Source organism: Ambystoma mexicanum, chromosome 3q, assembly GCF_040938575.1.
Source record: "Ambystoma mexicanum isolate Mex_15411 chromosome 3q, UKY_AmexF1_1, whole genome shotgun sequence".
NCBI lineage: Eukaryota > Metazoa > Chordata > Amphibia > Caudata > Ambystomatidae > Ambystoma > Ambystoma mexicanum.
Window position 1 is genome coordinate 853,550,485 of NC_090926.1, and position 22,891 is coordinate 853,573,375.

A 22,891-nucleotide genomic window follows, 5' to 3' on the forward strand; every position below is an offset into this window, starting at 1 on the left:
TGAAGATGCCTGGACACTGGGGTAACCAGCACACGAGGGTTGCTTTGCCATCTATGTCCATCCTGAAGAGGAGTGCTTATGGGGTTTGGCAAATAATAATGCACATGATATTCAACAGTCTTCTAAAGCCACAGATGACATCACTTCTATTGCATTTGTATGGATTAATATGCATTTGTAGTCTGTAGAATCTCCCCCAAGTCACAATACCGAGCATACCATTTCCTGTGGCTCAGACATGCCTTGCAGGACACACAGAGATAGGAGATCTAGAGACCATTGTATGTGACGAGGCCATGCCCTTCAGGGCATACTGGGCTCAGGCTAGCCAGACAAATGCAGAATTTGAAGGCATTGTGCATCCGAGCCATTAGTAACACCCAAGAGAATGTAGAGTAAAACATGAGAGAACTGTATGTACCCATTGACTTCCATTGGAGTGAAGGACAATAAAACAAATTGACAAATGTTAACATTGTTGACTGAAAAAGAGGTAGTAACCCAATGGAAAATCACATCAGATTTGATCTGTGAGTGTAGACAGCCGGTCCACAATAAAAACAAAACACTGACGTTAAAGCATGTGTTCACAGTATTCCGCAGAGCCCATCTAATACTGCCCTACACTATTTATGTTTTTTTTTGTTGTGAAGTGATGCATGCAGGAAATTTCCTCAGAGAGCTGTAAATGGGAGGAATGTAAAGAAGAAAGGCCACGTAAAGTTACTGGCTCAGGAGTGGTAGTTAGTAGGGCTGGAAAGGAAAGCACTGGGACTGTGCAGGTAAAGGTACCTGCAATAGAGTGGATGTAACAACATCATGGTTTGTACTTGGTGGATTTCCACCAAGGCTCCAGGTGAAAGGAGAAGTGGGGTAAGCATGACAGCATTAACTCCAAATCAATGGTTGCATTCCATTTAACAATAGTACACACATGTTTATCAGCCTTTTCAAGTTCATAATCGATTTTGACCTAATGTCTGACCAATTAAATGAGTTTTCAAGGACTTCTGAAGTTTAAGATGTGTTTTTTTTATCTCAGTTGAGTTTTTATAGCTTTAATTATTTCTTGAGGTAGTTTGGGCCGTTTTCCTTAATATACTCCATTTGCGAAGCACAATATATTGAACTCTTCTTTGCAGTATGAGGAGCCAGTGGAGAGATTTAATCAATTCAACATTTTGACGTTTACATTTTTAGGTTGCTATATCAAGCCAGTGGTTCTGTTAAGTTGTAAGTCTTGAATATTTTTGTTTGGAAGGCCTAGATAAAGACTTGTTAGGTTTATAAAGGGGAGGATCTTTCTCAACACATGTGTTGCTTACCGATTGTTACACTGCAAACCTGATTGACTGATTTAAAATATTTATGAGTCGCTTCGTCCAACCCAACTTCTGGGTTTTCCATCAGAACACCCAAGAGAGGACCAGAATTGTGCTTGAGTACAAATATTCCATCAAAGTTAAGCAGTGTTCTCCAACAACCACCCAGAGCGCTTGATTTCAAACATGTCCACACTAAGCTTCCTTCTCGTCTGCAGGCTCTTATCTTACACCCTTTCTTTCACAGTCAACCTGGTTGATATGGGTGCAATTATTTCCATAGACTGCCTAAACATACTGGGAGACACCAATAAATGGCTTCAGAAGGAGGACAACATGGCCACAGTGTCACTCTCCACAAACTGCAGTGCACTTGTAATAACTGGTTAAAATACCCACCCATGAAGCAGCACAACGTCTAGATGGTGTTTTATGCTATCAGAACAACACCACCATTTCCTCCACAGTCCGCTTTCTCTGTAGAGATCACCTTTCCATCCAATCCACCATTTCAAGTAATATACCAATGCTCAAGAAATCATCCAAAGCATCTGCACTGTTAACCAGACCACTGCATGGTAAGAGATCCCACTGGATAATATCCTGGAAAACCTCAAATATTCCAAGCCCATCACACAGCTGCAGTCAAGACTTGAACACCAGACAACCAACTCAAAGACATCCACAACTGGGCCCTTCAAAGCTCACAAAAGAAACAAGTCACCAAATGGTTTCCTCACAAGTTTAATATCATCAAAAAACAAAGCATATGTAGAAGAAACTACCTTCCTACAGACAAATTGGCTAACCCTCAGCAGCTGCAGTTCTACAGAGCAGAAACGATCAAATCCAACGATGTCCATTATACAGATCGAATTAATCAGCAAATGCAGTCAGAAGGAATCTTCAAAATTGTCTAAGAATGAAAAAAACATGCAGCTTTCAATATTGCTCCAACACTGCACGAATTCTGATTCCATTACGATACACTCCAGCAACAACAATCTACAACTGCAAGACCACCTAGAAGGGAAACACTAACAATTAAACCTCCTACCCGGCATTAACAGTTTATCGTCCATTCATCACCCAGGATTCCATCACTATAGTCAACTCTAGCATCCCGCAGGAGTTCTCCAATGCCTGTGCATCCCAACATCTATAAAGTGATACCTAAGCAACCTGGACTAGCACAAGCCTTTCTAGCCTTGCTCAGTGCCCCCATTTCCTGCCTTACAAACACTTCTCAATGAATCCACAGCTCACCCAAACGATCCAGCAAACTACTTTACAATCTCCAGAACAACCTTTTTCACCAAACTTTGCAAGAAATGTATTTACCAACAGCTTCAGGAATAGGTCTTTATCAACAGCCTCTTCTGCAGGCCACAAGATGGATTAATGCCAACAAGAGAAATGGAATCCACACTATGCTTGATATGGGACATCCTAAAGACAAACACAAACACTAACTCGCCCAGTGCACTCATCCCGCTGGACATTTTGACAGCCTTCGTCACCATCAGTCATAGGATACTATTACTAGGACTAGAGGACAGTGTCAGGAATGAGTGTCCAGCGCAGGGTGATTCCCTTTGCTCCTGGGAGAATGGAACAGCATTAATGACCGCTTTTAAGTGACGTCCTCACAGCCTGACATTCGTAGTACCCCGAGGATCACCTTTTCCATTCAACATTTAGAAGTACTAACTGGACGTTTTTAGCAACACAACTAAGCAGAAGACACGAATAATTATTTATAAACTCAAAAATGAACCTCCAAAGAACACCCCGGCTGCAACCCATGCCTTGCACATGTGGACTCTTGAATTACTTTTTCTTTTTAGTTAAAGACATTTTAATTCGAAACCATATCCATATTATAAATGATTATATATTGTAATCATAAGAAAGCACATCCAAAGTATATATATAAAGGAGATACTCATTAGTTATAGCAATAAATTGCAGTGAGATAAGAAATAACTTAACAATCTCTGGCAATAAATATGTCATTCTAAAGAAAAATGATCTTAAAAGACTTACCACAATGAGACAAAACATTGCAGAGATGCACACAAAAATGAGGGGGGTTAGACACAATTACTAAAAATAAGACAACAGGAAACTAATACGTTAAATTATAGAGCCAGAGTTGAGTTTTACGGAAAATGGATGAATAAGTTCCATTTAATGTCATGCTTTTTCAATAATAATGGAGAAAAATGCAAACATTTTTCAATTCTATCAGTGTTGCACATGGAATTCCACAACAACGGACTCTTGAATGACTTTAAACAGGCTTATCTCACCCCAAGCAAAACAGTGTTTATGATCTGCTGATAGACACCACCAAACCACCCGGCTGTCTTATTTTCACTTTTAGTAGGTCGCCTAACAAAAAGACAATATTTTTTGGCCCATTTTAGGCGGCCTACCAAAAGCGAAAATACTACATTGCTTCCCCCCACAGCACCCCATCCTTGACTGCTGGATTTGCGCAAAATCGGGGGGTTTCACCCTCCGAACACACTCAGCCCCCGCCCCTCCCCACGCAAGACTCCCCCAAAACAAAACACACACAGACCCACACGTACACATACACTTACCTGCTGCTTCCGGGTCCTGGTCAGTCTGTTAGCCCCTCGTGTGCGGCAAAGGGGGTGACCGTTTGATTTAGAAAATGGTCAGTGTAGGCAGCCATTCCAGAAAGGAGTACACACTGGGGCTCATATACGTATGCTGGTCTGGTAACAACGGTGCCGGTAAGCTACCGGCACTGTTGTTACCGGACCGTCATACTCTGAGTCTGCGAGCGGGTGCCTGCAACGGCACCCGCTTGCAGACCTTGAGGGATGCACCGGCACTGTTGCACGCAGTGCCGGTGCATCCATCCTCCCCATTCCCATTGAGTCCAATGGGACTCGAACGGGAATGGGGAGTCATTGTTCCCGGCACCCGGCAATGGGGAATTACCAGGACTGCCGGGGCTGTAATGCCCTGGTAAGTCCCAGTTGCCGGGCACCAGAATGTGCGAGCACAGAGCAGTCTTTCTAATTCCGTCTTTGATATAATCGTTTTAAAAAAAAAAGATTATATCACTTAGGACCAACCACACACCACTCTCCTAGCCAGATGAAATGGGCTCTTGACTACAACTTGGAATCATGATGGACTGCGATCTTACATTAGAACCCCATGTTAAAGCAATCATAGAGAGCTGCTTCTTCCAACTCTGCACTATCCAACGCATCATGACCTACCTGACCTTCACACGCAGAAGCATGGCAGTCATCGCACTTGTACTATCAAGACTAGAGTACACCAACAGCCTCTTCCTTGGCCTCCCTGGAACATCTACCCAACAGACTGTAAATTGTAGTCTGTTGAGTAGATATTCCAGGAAACCAAGGTAAAGAAAAGAGTCAAAAGCACAATAGCCAGATTGCTCTTGAGACTGAAAAGATACAAACACATCATCCCAGCACACTACAAACTTCTGAGCAACGGTAGGATGCACGGACTTCAACATTCTATGCATCTGTTATCATTTCTTCCACGGCAGTGGCCCTAAATCCATCATAAGGACATTTTCACACTACCTACGTTTTAGAGCACCTCGAGTCAGCTACAAAACTCTAGTAAAAGTGCCATGCTTCAAAAAGAAATGGCATGCTCCATCTATATCTCATGCCAACCAACTCCCAAGTGACATGCACAGTACACTCACTTCTCTGTGTGGACAATAACAGCAGGCAATAAAATGCACAAAAAAAGGGAGCAAGGATTACCTGGTGTCTGCAAGCTGTGCTGTTTATTAACGGACAGAATGCTGCAAAAGTGTGGACACAGCAGGGTGAGCGGCATACAGCAAGACAGGTAGCAGCAGGTTCTGTATTAAAGGGGTCAGAAAGAAGGAGCATGAAACAGGGATGGAACATCTCTAGGCAGGGGAGTTGCTAGGTCTGGAAAAGACCCGGGGCTAAGCTGATGTTGGAACTGTTGGGACTGGGGGCTAGCTAGTCTTTTGGCTGTAGCTCCTGAAATTCTATCAGGGGCTACAACCAAAAGATCAGGGGCTATAGCCCCCTTAGCCCCCCCCCCCTAGCAACGCCCCTGTCTCTAGGCATAGCACTGTGGACACTTGAGGGGGGCAGGGAAAGAGAAGTAAAACGAGGGCAGGGGAATGGGCAAGATGGGGCCAGAATGATGGAATGTGCTGTCTATTGCTGAGTGTGGTGAATAAGGGGCCAGCACAAGGGAGGCAGCATTAACAATTAATAGTGCAGGGGGTGCTATTACGTAGCTGACCAAGATGGCCACCACCGGAGAAGCTCTGGCGACGGCTCACAAATCCTCAACAATATCCTGCTTCCAGCCCACCCGAGCAACCTTGGGGGCCGGTGGAGTAACTTTTTGAAATAGTAAGGCACACTCCGGTGAAGTGGCGTCTCGGGATGGGACCCTGGTGAGGCAATGCGACTGGTGTGAAGCGGAGATCCTCTTGGTAGGCCGAGCGTGTGGAGGAGGGGCCGCCCAGCCCATCACGATGAAATCAGTGAGACGAGCGGACGCGGATTTCAGGAGAAACATACAGCGGAGAGAGATGACACCCGTCCCCCTGCTCAGTGCATGAAGGAGCTGCAACGGCTGGAGTAGGAAAAGCACACAGAATGTAGAACCATGAATTGCGTCCTGCTCTACGCCGGAGCCAGCGAACTTGGATAACAGTACCCGACAGATACGGGAGACTGGATCCACGATCAAGGATTGGACTAAGGAGGTGAGCCATAGACAGAGGGAGCACGCGCAGGTCTGAGTATGCTGCCCTGACAACGGGGGTGAGCCCCTTTAACACTGAGACCGAACGGCTCCCGGACCGGTCGGAATTAATAACGGCTGACGAAGCGCGGCGGTGGGGACAGATAAGGGCCCCCTTGCATGAGAAAGCAGCCTATAAAAGAACTTGCAATAGCGCAGAGGGAAGGGGCCCCGGCAGATACGGCACAGTGGGAACACCGCACGGCTGGCACCCCCGCCAACCCAAGAACTCATTCTTAACAGTTGTAGGCACCAGGGCTCCACTACAGATGGAGAGGACTCGATCCTTCTGTAATAACACGTGGAGTCCACAAGACAATGAGACTGAGGCAATGTGGGAGGCAGGGCAACCTCCCACATCCCCTGGACCATATAAGTGAAGGAAGGCTTAACATGATACTGGACACTGGGAGGATCTGTGGGTGGCAGCGCACCATTCTCATTCAAGCTACGGTGACGGGTGCCGGAAGGCCCATCAAGACTTCTGAAACTTTATTGCAGACAAGCGCTTCGACCCAACATAACCCTCAAACACTTCAGTACATGAGGGATCCCCACAAGGCCACCTGAGGTGCTCGCGGGGCACCCAAAAACACAGCTACAAGCTCCGACAGGAAGGAAGGAACAACTGGAAGACCCAAGCACTGTCCAGGGCCAGCGGAGGAGAGAGACCGCAATAAAGTCCCTACACAGGGGCTAGACCACTAGGCTCCAGCACCGGCTGGTAAACTGACTCCAACGTCCGGACTGCCCAGCCCCACCACTATACCACATAGGAACTGTCCCAATAGCCCCCGGGCTACTCACTGAACAGCTCAACCAGCATAAGACTGCCCGAACACAGGTGAGAAGCCAGGACACCTGCTACATACATTGCTTACCCGGAAGAAGCTGGGGAAGGTGGGGCAAGGAACCCGGTACATCATTGAGACTGAGGCGGAGATCTGACCCATAACAGCTTGCTGAAATGAGGGAATTCTAACGGCAGGGATAACCTTTTTACTGTCGGCATCACTGAGAGTGGAGACACCCTTGATAACAGCATACCACCAAGGCTGGGCACCAATCTTCGTAAAGACCCAGTACTAGAATGGTCAACCCCAAAAAGCACGCGAAAATGGACCGGTTTGCATGCGCCGACAAAGCACAGCCTGCTACCCACTCTCAACAGAACCAAGTGACTACACAGGTGGACGTGACAGCTCTGAACCATACATTGCTGGCACTGAAAAACAGCACTGACGATTTGGGGGCAAAGATTGACGCTCTCAGATGCAAGGTGAATATTTCCGCAATACAAATCGACAAACTATGCAGGCGTATGACGGAAGCTGAACAGAGAATTGAAGAGGGCAAGGATAAAGTGGCCATCTTGCAACATGAGATGGCAGACCTACAACAATCGGTAAAGAAAGCGTTAGCAAAGAACGAGGAGTACCCCACTATCACCAGAATCTTCTGCTACAGGGACACCATTTTCCGAGCCACAAGGGACAAAAAAGAACTGAAATGGGGTGTATCCACGATCAGGACGTAAGATACTCAATGATGTACCCGGCAAAACTTTGAATACAGCAAAATGGTTCCACAATATTTTTCACTTCCCCAGAAACAGCCAAATGATTCGCCACAACCATCCCAGACCTGGGAGGATCGCTGAGGCACTCACCTTGAAGCCACTACTATATCCTTTACAATGAATGCAACTATGTAAACTGTTAATGGACCTAACTACATAGGCTCCCAGATCACTGGTCAGCGGCATGGTTTACCAGAAAATGGCCAGCACCATACAGAGTGTATGGTCCGCCCTCAGTGCCCCATTTCCCACATACATTGCGGAACTGTTGGAACATGTTACTGTTGGGATGTATTTGAGGGGTGGTAGGAAGCCGGTAGGTTGTTGTTTCTGGTGTGGGTGGAGGTGGGCGGGTAGGAGGTTGGGGATAAAGGGAAGTTCATATGGGCTCGCTGATAGGGGCCCTAAGGGGTTTCACTTGACGACACAGACACAAAGAATCCATCATGCAGTCGTCACGATAGATAAGATTGTAAGGCTTGAAATACCTCGCACAGAGGGGGCCCGAAGATCAAAAAGGCAAACCATCAAGCCCAACACACGTATAAAAGGCACTCCCACCACAAACGAGACACAGAATAACCTATTGTCAATAATGTCCTGGAACGCAAGAGGTCTCACCAATCAGAAAAAGGCCTGTCTAATTGCAAATTACAGCAAAAACCATAATGTTAATATCTTATGCATACAATAAACACACTTACCCTGTGAAGCACTCATCCACCGGCTTCCCGGATGGGGCATACATAGATATGGCTCCTCATATACCACACATTCCAGATGTGTTGCTATTTATATACATAATTCCTTGGAGTTTCGATTCCATGAGAAAATAGGTGACGAAGAAGGGAGATGCATAGTACTGGCTGGGGAAATCCGTGGGCTGAAACTCCTGCTGATAAACGTATACGCATTGAATACTGACTCTCCTGAATTCTTCTACAAAAGTGCCAAACATATACACAAGTTCCCGGGGTACGACACCATCTGGGTCTGGGACTTTAACATGGTTCTTACACTGGAACACAATAGATCCTCAACAGTACATCCAACCTTACCACGTTCTGCACAGACGTGGCCAGTCATAGCAAATTGCTGTGACCTACATGATATATGGCGAGAAAATCACACGCATAAGACAGAATATACTTACTTCTCATGCGTCCATGGCAGTTTGTCTGGAATAGACTATATAATGGCTAATTCCACCCTGGCAACAAGCGTAGCAGAGGCGGAGATACTACCCCACACCCTCTCAGACCACTCCCCAGTTTTAGCCTGCTTGACTGGCCCGACGGTCCCCCCTAGACAATTGCGTTGGAGGGTTAGAGCCATGGCTTTAGAGGACGGGGCATTCCGTGAGGAAATTAGCCAGGACATCCAGACGTACTTCACTATGAATGTCAATTCATGTCCATATCCAGGTGTGGTCTGGTAGTCCTTTAAAATATATGTGAGAGGCTGTTGTATGTCCAAAGAGGGGGTATTGAAGGCACTAAGAGGATCCATGCACAAACTGGAAGAAACAATTGAGAGCCTGGAGAATCAGCAGGGAATGCATGCCTCAGAGAACATACGTGAATCCCTAAGGAAGAAGAAAGAAGAATTACGCCAACTAGAAATCAGGGAGGAAAGGTTTAAAGGGGACCCAATAGCAGCAGCGAGGGATGGGGAAGGTGACCGTCCCAGTAGAACACTAGCATGGGCCATAAAACAAGACCGACAACTAACACCCATCATGGAAGTGGAGGACCAGTCTGGCCAGCTCGTTAAGGACCTGGCAGGAATTAACACGGTTTTTCAGAGGTATTACGAAAAGATGTACACGTCCCATGCTAGCGCGGGGAACAATGCGATGATGCAGTACCTAGACAAGGTGGCGTTGGGTTTGGCCGGACCCTGAGCAAGGTGGGGGAATTCACTTTTGTATAGGCGTGTTATAAATGCCATATCATATCATATCATATCAATAACCAATTAACTAATGAGGAGATCCATAGTGCAATCCTTTCTCTTCCGAATGGTAAAGCCCTGGGAAATTATGGCATAACTGCAGAATTTTATGAGACATATGTAGATCTCCTGCTCCCTAGCCTACTGGACATGTACGAGAACACACTAGCGACCAGAATCCTCCCAGAATCCACGAGAATGGCACTAATAATTGTGTTACTCAAGCCAGATAAAGACCCCCAAAAATGTACATCATATCGGCCATTATCATTAATCAACATCGATAATAAAATCCTTACGGAAATACTGGCAGAGAGACTACTCCCACACATGGCTGCACTAGCTAGTCCTTCCAGATCAGGCAGGCTTTATATCCGACCGTTCTACGCAACATAACTTGCAAAGATTATTCGAATTTATGCATAACGTAAACCCAGATGTCACCATAGTGATAGCAGCATTGGATGCCGAAAAGGCTTTCCATTCGGTAGAATGGCCATTCCTCTTCGAGGTACTCTGCCGCTCTGGTCTCAGGTTTAAATTCATATAGTGGATCAGACTCCTGTACACAGCCCCCAGAGTGGCGGTGTATACAAATGGGACAATGTCATAATGTATCTACCCAAAGAGGGGTACACGGCAGGGCTGCCCCTTCTCACCGATATTGTTTGCATTACTGATGGAACCGCTTGCCTGCCGCATCAGGGAACTGCATGCTCACTGTGGCGTGCAAATACAGGCACACCTTAACGTCATATCACTATACGTGGACAACATCCTGTTGTATGTCAAACATCTGAGATTAAACCTCCCTCCATTAACACAAAAGATAGGCAAATTTGGGGAATTCTCAGGACTGGTGACCACCAACGTGGGAGATCTCTACACGGGCAACTACATGAAAACACTGGAAATAATGGAACATAAAGTAGAATCATGGATGCATCTCCCCATTTCCCAAGCAGCACGCATTGCACTAGCAAAAATGGGCAAACGTTTAATGATAAGATTGGCATGGGCAGGCAAACACGCTAGGATATCTTATGATATTCTTACACAGCCATACGAACAGGGTGGTGTGGAATACCCAGACCTATACTTATATTATCTAGTATCTCAGATACAATATATAGCAGGATGGGGCTTCTCCAATCCTGACTTCCCACATTCCCTCCTGGTCAGAGAGGCAGCGTCCCTGGATTACATTATAGGGAGGTTGTGGGGAACGCAGGTGCGAGCACCACGGACGGAGGTTCAGCCCAGGGTTGTGACGTGCAGGCTTGGGAACGGGTAGTACAACTGACCGGCGCAACAACAACATACTCCTTGGATCTTCCATTATACAATACACATGGGATACCACTCACACATGAGAGATCTTTCCAGACCCACTCCCAAAAGTTAGGGATCTAAGCGCTAGGAGACTTAGTACAGGATGGAAAGTTCATAACTTGTGAAACGCTACGAACAAAGGGAGAATGGACGGCAGTGGCCCTACCTATGTACTGTAGGATCAGGGAAGTACTTAGATCTAAATGGCCCGAATTTCCCTGTGCACCAGATACTAACGTCGTTCTTCAATACTTGATTAAACCACTCTTGACTCAGAAACTGGTGTCCACACTATACAAGCCAGCTAGGGGTAAGAAGACTGTCCAGAAACAGAGGCACAGGGCTAACTGGGAGGACAATCTGGGGGAGGTAATAAGCGACAAACAGTGGAGACTCACATGCATACAAACACATAGCCTGTCCATGAACAACCGATTCAGGTTAATCCATTACAAATTTGTCCATCAAGCCTACTACTCCCCAGCAAAGCTACACAGAATATACCCCGAAATGTCCTCCTCATGTATAAGATGCAATGAAGAAGCTGCTTATCATGTAGCATGGGTATGTCCACAAATACGGCCCTTCTGGGATGGGATAGAAGAAGCTATGTCAAAGATGCTGGCAACAAAGTGGGTTTATACACCAGCACTGTGGCTCCTGGAACTGGTTAGAGAGGGTCCCTTAGGAGAAGAAAAGCTGCCAGGGGTGGCCTCGGTGATGGAAAGATATCTTATCACCATCTTGTGGGGGAAACGCATTGCACCAGTGTTCACTAGACGGATGGAGTTTATAAACACATGCGAACAAAGAGATACCCGATATGCACAAACACTGACAGTTAGCAGTCGACCAGTAGATTACCGGCCACCTTTTAGACAGTACTACAAAGGCGGGGGAGGAGCGCTCACCATAAATAAGACCCGATTTGAGTGAAGGAGAATCCTCACAGAAACAGGGACGGGTGAAGTACATGAAGAATGCAAAACAAAAGTGAGAACCTAGCGTGGCCTACAACGCAATTTTGGCCTGTGACTGTATGCAGGGAAAAAGAATAACAGCAAACGAACTCTGAGGCCCTGCTGAACTGGACGATGCAGTTGTAAGAAAACAGATGGATCTGGTTAAATGCATGATGTTACTCTGTCAAAGTGTCATGCCGAGGGCAAGGCGGGGCGTGGGATAAGGGAAATGCGGGTTATCAAGTTGTTGACTCTTATTTAAATTGTTATAAAACACAATAAACGTTTTTTTTTAAACAATTATTGGTGCACCATCACATGTATAAACATTCCTCCTCCCTTGTAGTAGTGGTACATAAACGTGCTGAACAAAAACAAATATCAAAAACAGTGAAATTCATCCTGATAAAATATGAACATAGGTACAAGTAACATCAGAAGAGAGAGAAGTCAGGGAGTTTAGGAGAAAAGAGAAGATAAAAATATGTTCTGAGGTTTGTTTGAAAGATACAAAATGGTGAGGTGAAACAAAGTGAATGTGAAAGGGGAAGAGAATTCCAGTGTTTGGGGGCCAGGAGACAAAAAGAAAGGAAACGAGAAGAAGCACAGGGATTTTTAGGAACAGTTAAAAGAAATACATTCTGTGATCTTCATAAAACACTATATTTTCCCCCTTAACACATGAAACTCTAATCAATATTGGCCACCCTCACAACATTACAGAGAGCAATAGAATAGCTATGGATGACAATATCCTCAAAAAGAAAAAAAGAAAAGAACAAAGGCAAAACATAAACCACGAGGAAGGCAGGGGAATTGTTATACAGCAATGCTATAAAAGAAAGGGCATACTCATCATGGAGTAATTGCAGGGTAAATGGAAAAGGAAGAGATGGCAAGAGACAGAGGAGAAGGGGAAGAGAGCGAAAAACATAGGGGGAGGAATAAGTGAAAGGCAGGGACCAGGAGGATGATGACAGGAGGCAATGAATGTGTTGAGATGTAATGGGGAGAAATCAAAAGGGGGAAGGAAAACAGTGCAAGGGAAAGTATTAGTGAAGAAGACAGGACCCTTGGAAATAATGAACAGTAAAAGGCAGTACCTGGAGAGCAGAGAATGGAGGAAGATGCTGAAGAGGGTGTGGAATTCATTAGAGATGGTAGTTGCCTTTGAGGAGGGGAGGGAGGAACAGAAAAAACAGCATTCCCAGGGTAAGCAATAATAGATGACTATTTGGTGCGGTCAGCGAAGAGAGGACAACAGTATCTACGGATGAATTCTTCACTGCACTGACCCCCATACATTCATGAGTGACAATTCCAGCGTTCATGAGGAGCTAGCCGGCTAAAACTCAGGGATAATAATTGGTGTAAAGCTGTTAAAGGTTAGCTTGGACAGAATGTTGCTTCATCTTATTTCCCATGATAGTTTTGTCTAGGGACCAGGGACTGGACAGCAGAAGGGGAAATTTGACCAGTGAATAGGTTTACTAGGAAAACAAAGAAACAGGGGTCTTGCGAATGTATTGACCCACTCCGCTATGCTATGCAGCATCACCCAGCCAGTATGGGGAAAGAAACAGCAACAATGGCGGCAAAACCCTTGTGCGTTCCAAAAACCTACAAAAACTCATAGAAACTGTGTGCTTCACCACACAGAAAGTGGGATGCACAATCTGCCACCCATGGTGCATGTGCAGGGGAATGGAGCACACCCTGCAGAAGTGTGCCAGTGGGTTCCATAACCAGCATACAGAGTGCAGCGAGAGAAGCAGCACTTTGCAAATGAAACCCAAAAATGTCCCTACAAATGATATTTGTTTTGTTGCCAAAAACTCCAAAATGCCTATAACACAACACTTTCAACATTTACAATCTTGCCTGGTGCTAAAATCTATGTATCAAATGAAACATTGTGAAACATACAAAGTCTGAAAACTGACAGCCTCTATGCCAAAATCTGGGTGCAGTACCCGGGGCGACCTGAATGACAGCTGTCAGAGGAGTATAAAGGCAGCTTTAAAAGGACCTAAAACTCAAAAGTCTGCTGAATTAGCAAACATGAACAGGATTGTTGCCAAAAAGGAATACAGATTTTAGTGGTGTTTTTGATTCCACAGATTGTAAGGCCAAGAAAGAAATGTATTTGTATGTGATGCAACAAATGTGGATTTTGTTAGGTTTAAGAGGTAATTAGCTTGGCTGAAGTTGAAAAAAACTGGGAAAACAGGTTTATTCCCAGAAGGAGGGCCTTCCCCCTCAGCAGAAACTCATGGGGAGGTGTTAATTGTTGGGTAGGACAGAATCTGATCTACAGAGAACAAAGGAACAATGACAAGCTGCAGCTCAGGAAACTATAAGTGTGAAGAAGGTCGTAAATGGCCTCTGGAAGGAACAAACAAGGAAGAGTATGCCCCTGGACTGAAGGGAGAAAAAAGGAGGCAGAGCCAAGAAACCATCTGTTGCTAAACATGAACAAAGAAAACATTTTAAAAGAGTTATAACTTGCTATTCAAAATGGTGAAAAATATAAAAATGACAGAGTTGTCAACTTAATTTCTGGCTGCAGGTGTGAAGAGGCGGCAGAACGGTGTGACATGTTCTGGACAGGAATGGCAAGATATGTGGTTTTACGCAAAATGTATTACTGTTAGAATTGTGAAAATGTACACGCATATCCCTATGTTAAACACAGACATTTGTGGAAATTTGCATAACATTTGGACATTGTGTACATAGCAAAAAGGACAAAATTTGTAGAAAGTTGATACCAGATCCTACAGCCACGAGATTTTGATGAGCAGAGACTCCATAAAATATACAATCTGTCTATGTGATTTGTGTAGAGGTTGCACATGTGTAAATATGTATTTTTTTCCAAAATTAGACTTTTTGTTCCAGTGGCTAGGGGTGGATTCTCAGCATCATAAAATTATACCATAAAGATGACACTCTGTTTCTCTCCTCCTATCAAGGCACAGAGTAGGCTGTGACCCATTCACCTTTCACAGGGGCTAACGTAGCTAAACTGCCCATACACCCCTCTGTGATGTGATTTTTAAGGCATAAATAGAGACAGCTGACACACCTAGGGACTCAATCACTTATCCAGCCACCTTCCTGATTTCCGGCAAAGCACTCTGATCCACCTTCCTACATCCAGCTTTAAATATTCTTCCAGATCCAGATGCCAAATCTCTTGCCAGAAATAGAGACTATTGATTTCCAGCAAGGTCCCAATCCTCAAATTTATTCTCCCCACTCAGTAAAGTGCTGTGTGGTGTGAGGAGGCCATTTTGAACCAGTATGCAGAAAGTCTCTAGCTTGCCACCACTAGGCTTGCCTGAGGAACTCGCCATACAGCTGATCCAAATACCCACAGACTAGGAGAGCAGATCCTGTGCCAATCCGGTGACCGGACTAGAGGATCCAGTCCTGTGCCTGATGTGCTGTTTGTCATAGACCAGAACCAATCCGTGACCAGAACTGACGGTCCCATTTTAAAACTTATCTTGTGAGTATAAATAGGAAGAACTGTGTCCCATATGTCCTTTGCATAGTCTTGTCCCTATCCAACCCATCCTATCTTTCATTCAGAACCAGTATTGTTAGGAGTATCTTTGCCTTGTCTCATCCCTATCCAACCCATCCTACCTTTCCTTCAGAACTAGTATTGTTAGAACTATCTTTGCGCTGACCCTTTTCTCATCTGGAGAAGTCGAGTTTCCTTATCAGGTGGGTCACCCTGATCCAGTGACTGTAACATTCCTGTGTGGTATTCGCTTCTTCATAGTCATCCCCTAGTGTAAGCAAACTCATTTTTCATTTTCAAAAGTGCATTTCTGTTTTCAATTCTCATGCCTATTTTACAAAAATGACATTTACTAAAACCTCCATAACTCCCTCAGTTTTTGTGATAGAAACGAACTTTCAACTCCTACTTGTTCTCCCGTTATCGCGAATATCGTGCAATGAAAAGTTTGCTGCAATTTTAAAAATCTGAAAGTTTTACACGTGTAAAATAGCTCTAAACTGCTTCTGACTTTGACCTTGAGATTTCCATTGTTTTCTGCTGACCAAATCATTGCTGGTGCTTGTGTGCAACTGTTCAAAGCGGCTCCGATAGGAATTTATAACCATTTTAGTATTTTTGACCAGATGTGGTGTTTGCCCAGTCCATTCTAAAGACAATCTTAAGAGCCGTTCTGACAGCTGGACACTCAATTGTGTCTATCTTGTGTTTGCTGGGGGTAAAGTGGGACTGATATTCTGTTTGATTTGTTCTATTCCTGAAGACCTGCTCTCTCCTCCTATCTGTTTACATTGCCTATTGCGGGGGGGAGGGGTGAGGGATGTTGCAGGGGGAACTGCTAACCACAGTGCTATTTGATCTGAACCAACACAAAAGTATTATTTTCTGTGCATTTGTTTTGCTTATTACCTAGTCCTAGTGTACTAAAGATATATATTCAGTGTTCTGTCACCACATTGGTGAATGTTGTGTACCTATTAAAACATATTGGGACTCGTTACGAGGTTGGCGCTAAAAATCAGCCCTTAGCGGCATGCCGTTAATAACATGTCCATCTTGGCTCGAACCCGCAAACAGCGGGTGATTAAGAGTGCACGAGCACGCGCACCCCTGCATGCCAGTAACGGCCGTACCGGCATGCCGGTAACGACCCTCAAACCCCCAAATAGCGGCATCAACGAATGCGCACATAACACCTCTGCCCTCGGCAACCCTTAAATAGCGGTACCTGTATTAACATAGTGCTAAGAACGGGCCTGTTATTACCGGACCTGGAAGTAACATCATTGCGCCGGAACGGGAAATGCTTTGGCGGCCATCTTCAAAAACACAATCCATTGCCATCCTCCACATACTGGACCTTCACCACCAGAACTCCTAGCACACCATGGACAAAAGGTCTAACTCTACCCAGAAAGGCATAACCCACCTGCGTAAACCACGGTACAAGGATGAGGAGCTGAACATATTAGCTGACACCCTAGTGGCGAATGCTGATGTGGTGTTCTGCAGCGACCTCAGGCATCCAGTCCAGCTGAAGAAGAAGGCCATCTGGTTAGAGGTAGCCCGGAAAGTAAGTGCAGTCGGCACCACCGCACGCACAGTGCGTGATTGTAAAAAGCGATGGGATGACCTCAGGCTGAGAGTTCGGAACATCTTGTCGGCCAATCAGAGCCAGGGGCTGGCAACAGGTGGAGGACCTCACTCACCAGTGAAATTGGCCAGATGGGAGGAGACTTGCAGCTCAGTCATAGATGTGGAGTCAATTGAAGGAGTCGGTGGAGCTGAGTTTGGCGTGCCAACATCGGCAGATGAAGGTGAGTGTCCCTACAAACACACGACAAACAATGATCACCATTGACCTCCAAATGTGACAGCAACGCCAGCCAATACATTGCCCATCATGCACACCTACACATATCCATATACACATGCTGGGCCCACCACTATCAGATCCCAATACATGCTGCATGCCACGCCCATACACGATGACCTGCACATGTCACACAGCACGTCAGTCACAACACACATCAAGGCCCAACAGCAGCCACCATGGTGTACATGTGAACACCTGCATGATTGCAAACAGCACCCCCCAACCTTGCATGTACCCAGTCTGCTGCACAGCTAGGCATGCACCTGCTCACATTGCGCCAACTGCACAAAGACAAACGCATGCATGATGCAAGCACCACCATCACTGATGCCCTACCACTCTCTGTCCCCCACAGGTACGGATGCCGACACCGAAGAAGCACAGGGAAGTGCACAATGCACAACACCATCCAAAAGGGCAAGGAGCCAAACTGATGGCACCGGACCATCTACTTCGAGTGGACCAAGGATGGGCCAAGCGACACGCAGGACAACAACCAGTGCCCTAACAGCCACACTGCAACCCACACAGGACCAGCAGACACCTGCCCCTGCAGCCCTGGACACACAATCGACACAGGCCGTGGAACATCTGGCATGGACAATGATGGCACACAGTCTGCTGCTGAAAGCACAATTGGGGAGATGGCTGCATCGGCACAGCATAGTGTCGACGAGGAAGCTGACCCTGACGATTACGGCAATGCAGGACTTGTCCACTCAGAGCCTGTAGGTCGAACACCAAGCCCCCAGGTCACCCCACAGGACCCCCCTTGCCAGGATTCATCCGAACAGGGCAGACATGCGTCTCCGACATTGCACAGCCCCATATTGCATGCAGTATCACCACATAACCCACCAACCACCACCCACACTGCCATACGGGACCTTGAGGGACATCTGTCCAGGATGGAGGGCTGGCAGGAGGAGATGCAAGGCTATGTCAAGCAGTAGCTTGCTAAAGGGGAGTCAACACGCCGTAATCCAGGCCATCAACTCAAGTGCACAGCAAGTGCAGGATGGCTTCAATGCCTTGGGACAGATCCTCACCAGGATTGCTGACAGCATGGAGCAGCGGCAAACTCTGGCTTTGGGGTCGCAACCATCTGGCTCATCCACATCGACCACGCCAGCGAGTTCCAGGCAGACCAGCCCCGTGTGCAGGTCCCTGCGAAGTGCACGGCGCTCAGATATCCAACCCCCACCCCCGAAGGGGGCTCCACAGTAGCAGGGCCACCCTGCAGAATCTCTTTAGGAATACATCCAGACACATGTTATGCCATTGTTGACTTTGGGTGTTAGGGGGAGGGTGGAGGGTGGTTGTGGGTGTAGTACTGGGGGTTTTGGGGGCTGTGGGGGTAGCGTGGGGGTGTGTGGGGGTTAGGGGGAGGGGTGTATGGTGGTGTGGATTGTTCTATCATGTTGTACAAAACATCACTTTAATACACCTGTTGTGTACAAAACATCACATGAGTGGACATTGCTTCATTGGTGTTTGTCAATTTATTGCTTCATAGTGCACTGTGCCCATATACCCACACACCCAGTGCCCACGGTTCCCAACACATGGCACCCTCTGCATCCCTGTACATCAGAATGATTGGTCTATGACCAATTGGCGCACCGCGCGACCCTCAAGTGTATTGTGTACTGGCCTATGTCCAACATCTACTCCTTCCTCTCCTTCTACTTCAGCAGGTGGTGGCAGCTCCATGTCAGGTGACAGGGGTACATTCCGCCGGATGCACATGTTATGCAGCATTGCACATGCCATGATGATCTTGCCCACCTTCTCAGCCCTGTATATGAGTGCCCCTCCCGGCCTGCTGAGGCAGCGAAACCCTGCCTTCAACAGGCCAAACGTCTGCTCAGTGACCACACGCGTGCGTTTATGTGCACGATTGAAGTCCTCTTCGTGCCTGTTCTGCGGATTCCTGACAGGGGTTAGTAGCCACGCCTTCAGAGGATAGCCAGCATCACCTGCATTGGAGCAGAAGGGGGTATGTGTAAGGATAATGCTCAGTTGCCATGTGTGCTCAGCCTGTACATCTTTCAAGTTCACATGCACTATCCCGTCAATGGCAGCCACATCCAGATGACTATCAGCCCTGTACAGTACATCCCAATCCATTGTGCGAGCCTTGGGTGACATGCATGACTTAGGGGCCTAGACATTTAAACCACCAGGCACCCCGATGCATTTTGGCTAGGTCCATAATGTACGCACATGTGAGGGCTGTGTAGCTGGGGATACCTCAAGATACTTTCAGGCTCCCCCATCCCTCTCCTCCCATGGCCCAGAGGGTATTCCCCTTGCATATGCATGTAGCCCCCCCATCCCTCTCCTCCCATGGCCCAGAGAGTATTCCCCTTGCATATGCATGTAGCCCTCCCATCCCTCTCCTCCCATGGCCCAGAGGGAATTCCCTTTGCATTTGCATGTAGCCCTCCGCATCCCTCTCCTCCCATGGCCCAGAGGGCGGACTCACCCAACAGCCAGCCACTTTGTATGACATCTCCTTAGGTAGGAGGAGTTCTGCAGCTACATGGCATCATGCGTGGATCCTGGGTATCTGGCACAGCAATGTGTTATTATCTGGCTGGCATCACACACCATCTGCACATTGATGGAGTGGTATAGCTTCCAATTGCGGTACACCACCTCCACGGCATGTGGGACTACCAACTCTACCTGGGTGCAGTCGAGGGCACCAATTACATTGGGTATGCCTGCCAGTGCATGGAATGCTATTTTGGTGGCATTTGCCTCCTGTGGTGTCCGTGGTAGGGATATGTAGCCACTTGCGTGCTTCAGTATTGCATCCAGCACTTGGTTTAGCACAGTGGAGAAGCATGATTGCGACATGCCATGCATTTGGCCCATTGTGTGTTGGTAAGTGCCTGTGGCCAGGAAGTGGAGCACAGATGCCACCTTCAGCAGAGGGGGGATGGCTGTGCGGATGTTGATCAGGCTGATCAAGTCTTCCTGTAGTAATTCCACTATGTTGCTGATGGTGTCCCTGTCCAGCCCGTACAGGGTGTGAATCTGTGCTGGGGTTAGGTCAAATGGATTGGCCCTTATACGTGGAATTGATGGCTGTCTGCGGGAACAACTACCTGCACTGGTTGGATTTGCTGGCCCAGTCTCACCCTCCTTCTCCTCCTGTGTCTCCTCTGTGTTGCCTGTTGTACTGCCTGCTCAAGGAGTAGCTGTGCAGGCATGTCCTCCAGCCCCACTATGGCAAGTGCAAGTGGTAGCATTTTGGATTGGGAAGGGGTGTGGTGTGTGGGTGTGCTGCTTTTGTGCTGGACCTGACTCCATTGCCTCCACCTTGCTGATTGTGTGCACCTGTGGCACTTGGTTGCACAGCAGATTGCTGTTAACGGGTTATCCGCAATGCCGTTATTACCGGCATCATGGTGGCCCTTCTTACCGGAATCTCGATGCCGGTATGTACCTGTCCGTGCGACTCGTGGTGTGCTCTTCGTTGTGGGATGCCGGTATTATGGGCACGCCACCCGCGCATGCACCTGCATGCCAGTACAGTGGTGCGCGGCCACAGCGGATCCTTGTCAATGCCGGTGGGACCAGCGTCTAGGGTCGTAATACTACGGACCAGTAATGGAGGCCGGTATTGCCTTACCGGCTCCGTTATTACCAGACCGCCAACCTCATAATGAGGCCCATTGTGATTAAATCTTAAATACATAAATAAATATTTACCTTTGCAAACCAGCCTGATTCCTGGTTCAGTGTGACCGGGGTGGTTCCAGGAGAAGGGTGTCATATGAGTGGTATATCGTTCAGAATATTGAACTTTTAGGCAAAAATAAATAAGGATTTCAGTTGTGCACTACATGCTGAGCTTTGACTTGGGTGTGTGCCGGATTGAAATCACTTACAGCTTGGGGGCTCGTTCCAAGATCCTGAATTAGACATACCACTCGTGACAGTCTAGCACAGCATGCTAACTGACGAGGTATATACACCTTGTCGGGTTACCATACTGAGCTGCACTGTATAAGCACCTTTCAAAAGAAATACTCAAAGGAGTTGGGCCTGTTTGCAAAAGTAAAGTAACCCTGAGATAAGTCAGAAGGAAATTAGTATTTCCGGAATGGCGACCCCAGTGGAAATCAATATTGCAAGGGAACACCCACTGCACAAATTGTTTGTCAGGGGTGAATGGTTAGAACAGGACGAACAGGTATGGCTGCAGGGAATAAAACAAGAAGTCACTGAAACCAACCTTAATATCTGATAGGACAAAGGGCCATTACATCAAGCACTCAGTGAGCTGTACATGACCCCTAAAATAAAAGTGGAGCAATGCAAAATTGCCAAAATAGCAGCCTACCTGTACCGCCACATAGGAGTTATACAGGAAAAGTATGCAGACTATGTAGACTTCACAAAGAGACAAGGGGAAGCAATGCAGAAAATCCAGACTAAACTTGACTCTGCAGAGCAAAGACTCCAGAGGAGCCAAGAAGCTGAAACAGAGGCTAGGCAGTTTGCCACCAAACTGCAAGAAGAACTGACACTCTTACTGCAAAAGAATGCAGATCAAGACACCCCGATACGGACACTGTAAAAAGAGTGTCAGGAAAGGTTGGACTCTCTTCAACAGAGACATCAAAAGCTGGAGCAGCAATTAAATTATAATAGAGTCTGCGCAGGGCAGATAGTTTCCCTAGAAGTCAGATTGATGAACTAAAGGATGAAAATAATAAATGAATAGTGAAGGATCGCCACACTCAAACAGATTTTGATGAGGAGCGCCAGAAATGATATGCCATTAGAAAACAAAGGGATGACCTGGCTGCACAGAGGGGCACTCTAACTCAGGAAAGAGACACCTTAGGCCAGAAAGTCAGTCATTTAAAAACAATGTTAGAAGAAAATCACCTGGCCCTTCAGGAACTTGGTGAAATCAAAATAGATTATGAGAAATTGTTAGAGTACACCAGGCGGGTGGAGGGTGCTCTGGCAAAGAAATCAAGGACCAAACTCAGGAGGTGAGTCTCCTGCAGCAAAAATTGGCCCAATACTCCCAATTCAGACAGGAAGCACAGAGAGACAATGCGGCTCTCTATGAAAAGAATGACAGGCTCTATAGACAGATAGCCATGCAAGAACAACTCATAGAGACCAGTAAGGCCTTAATAGAGGAACAAAAGGGTCAGATATTGGCATGTGATCAGGAAATAGGGGCTGAAAGAGATGAGGTAATATGGGAGAGAGAAACCACTGAGCATAACCTCAGGAACCCTGGCATCAGGGACTTTAATACCTTTAGTTCCATGGACTCTGCCACCCCAATGTCCACTAGCTCATATGAACCAAGGGCCACGGGGATGATAGACTTCAACACAATGGGAAATATGGGACTGACAGGTCAGCGTCTCCCAGAATGGATGGCCGGGCATCTCTGTACAGATTCCTAAATGCTAGGACCATCTTCTCTGATCAGGGAGACTCCAGTGAGGGGAGAATCGGAGAACTGGATCCTCA

At 46.7% G+C, this 22,891-nt stretch overlaps 1 protein-coding gene across 2 annotated transcripts in view; it reads left to right on the forward strand.

The window, feature by feature from the left end:
* The window catches only part of DGKE (diacylglycerol kinase epsilon), a 222,576-nt gene that overhangs the window by 109,286 nt on the left and 90,399 nt on the right, over window positions 1-22,891 (forward strand). The gene's annotated exons all lie outside the window — the stretch shown is intronic.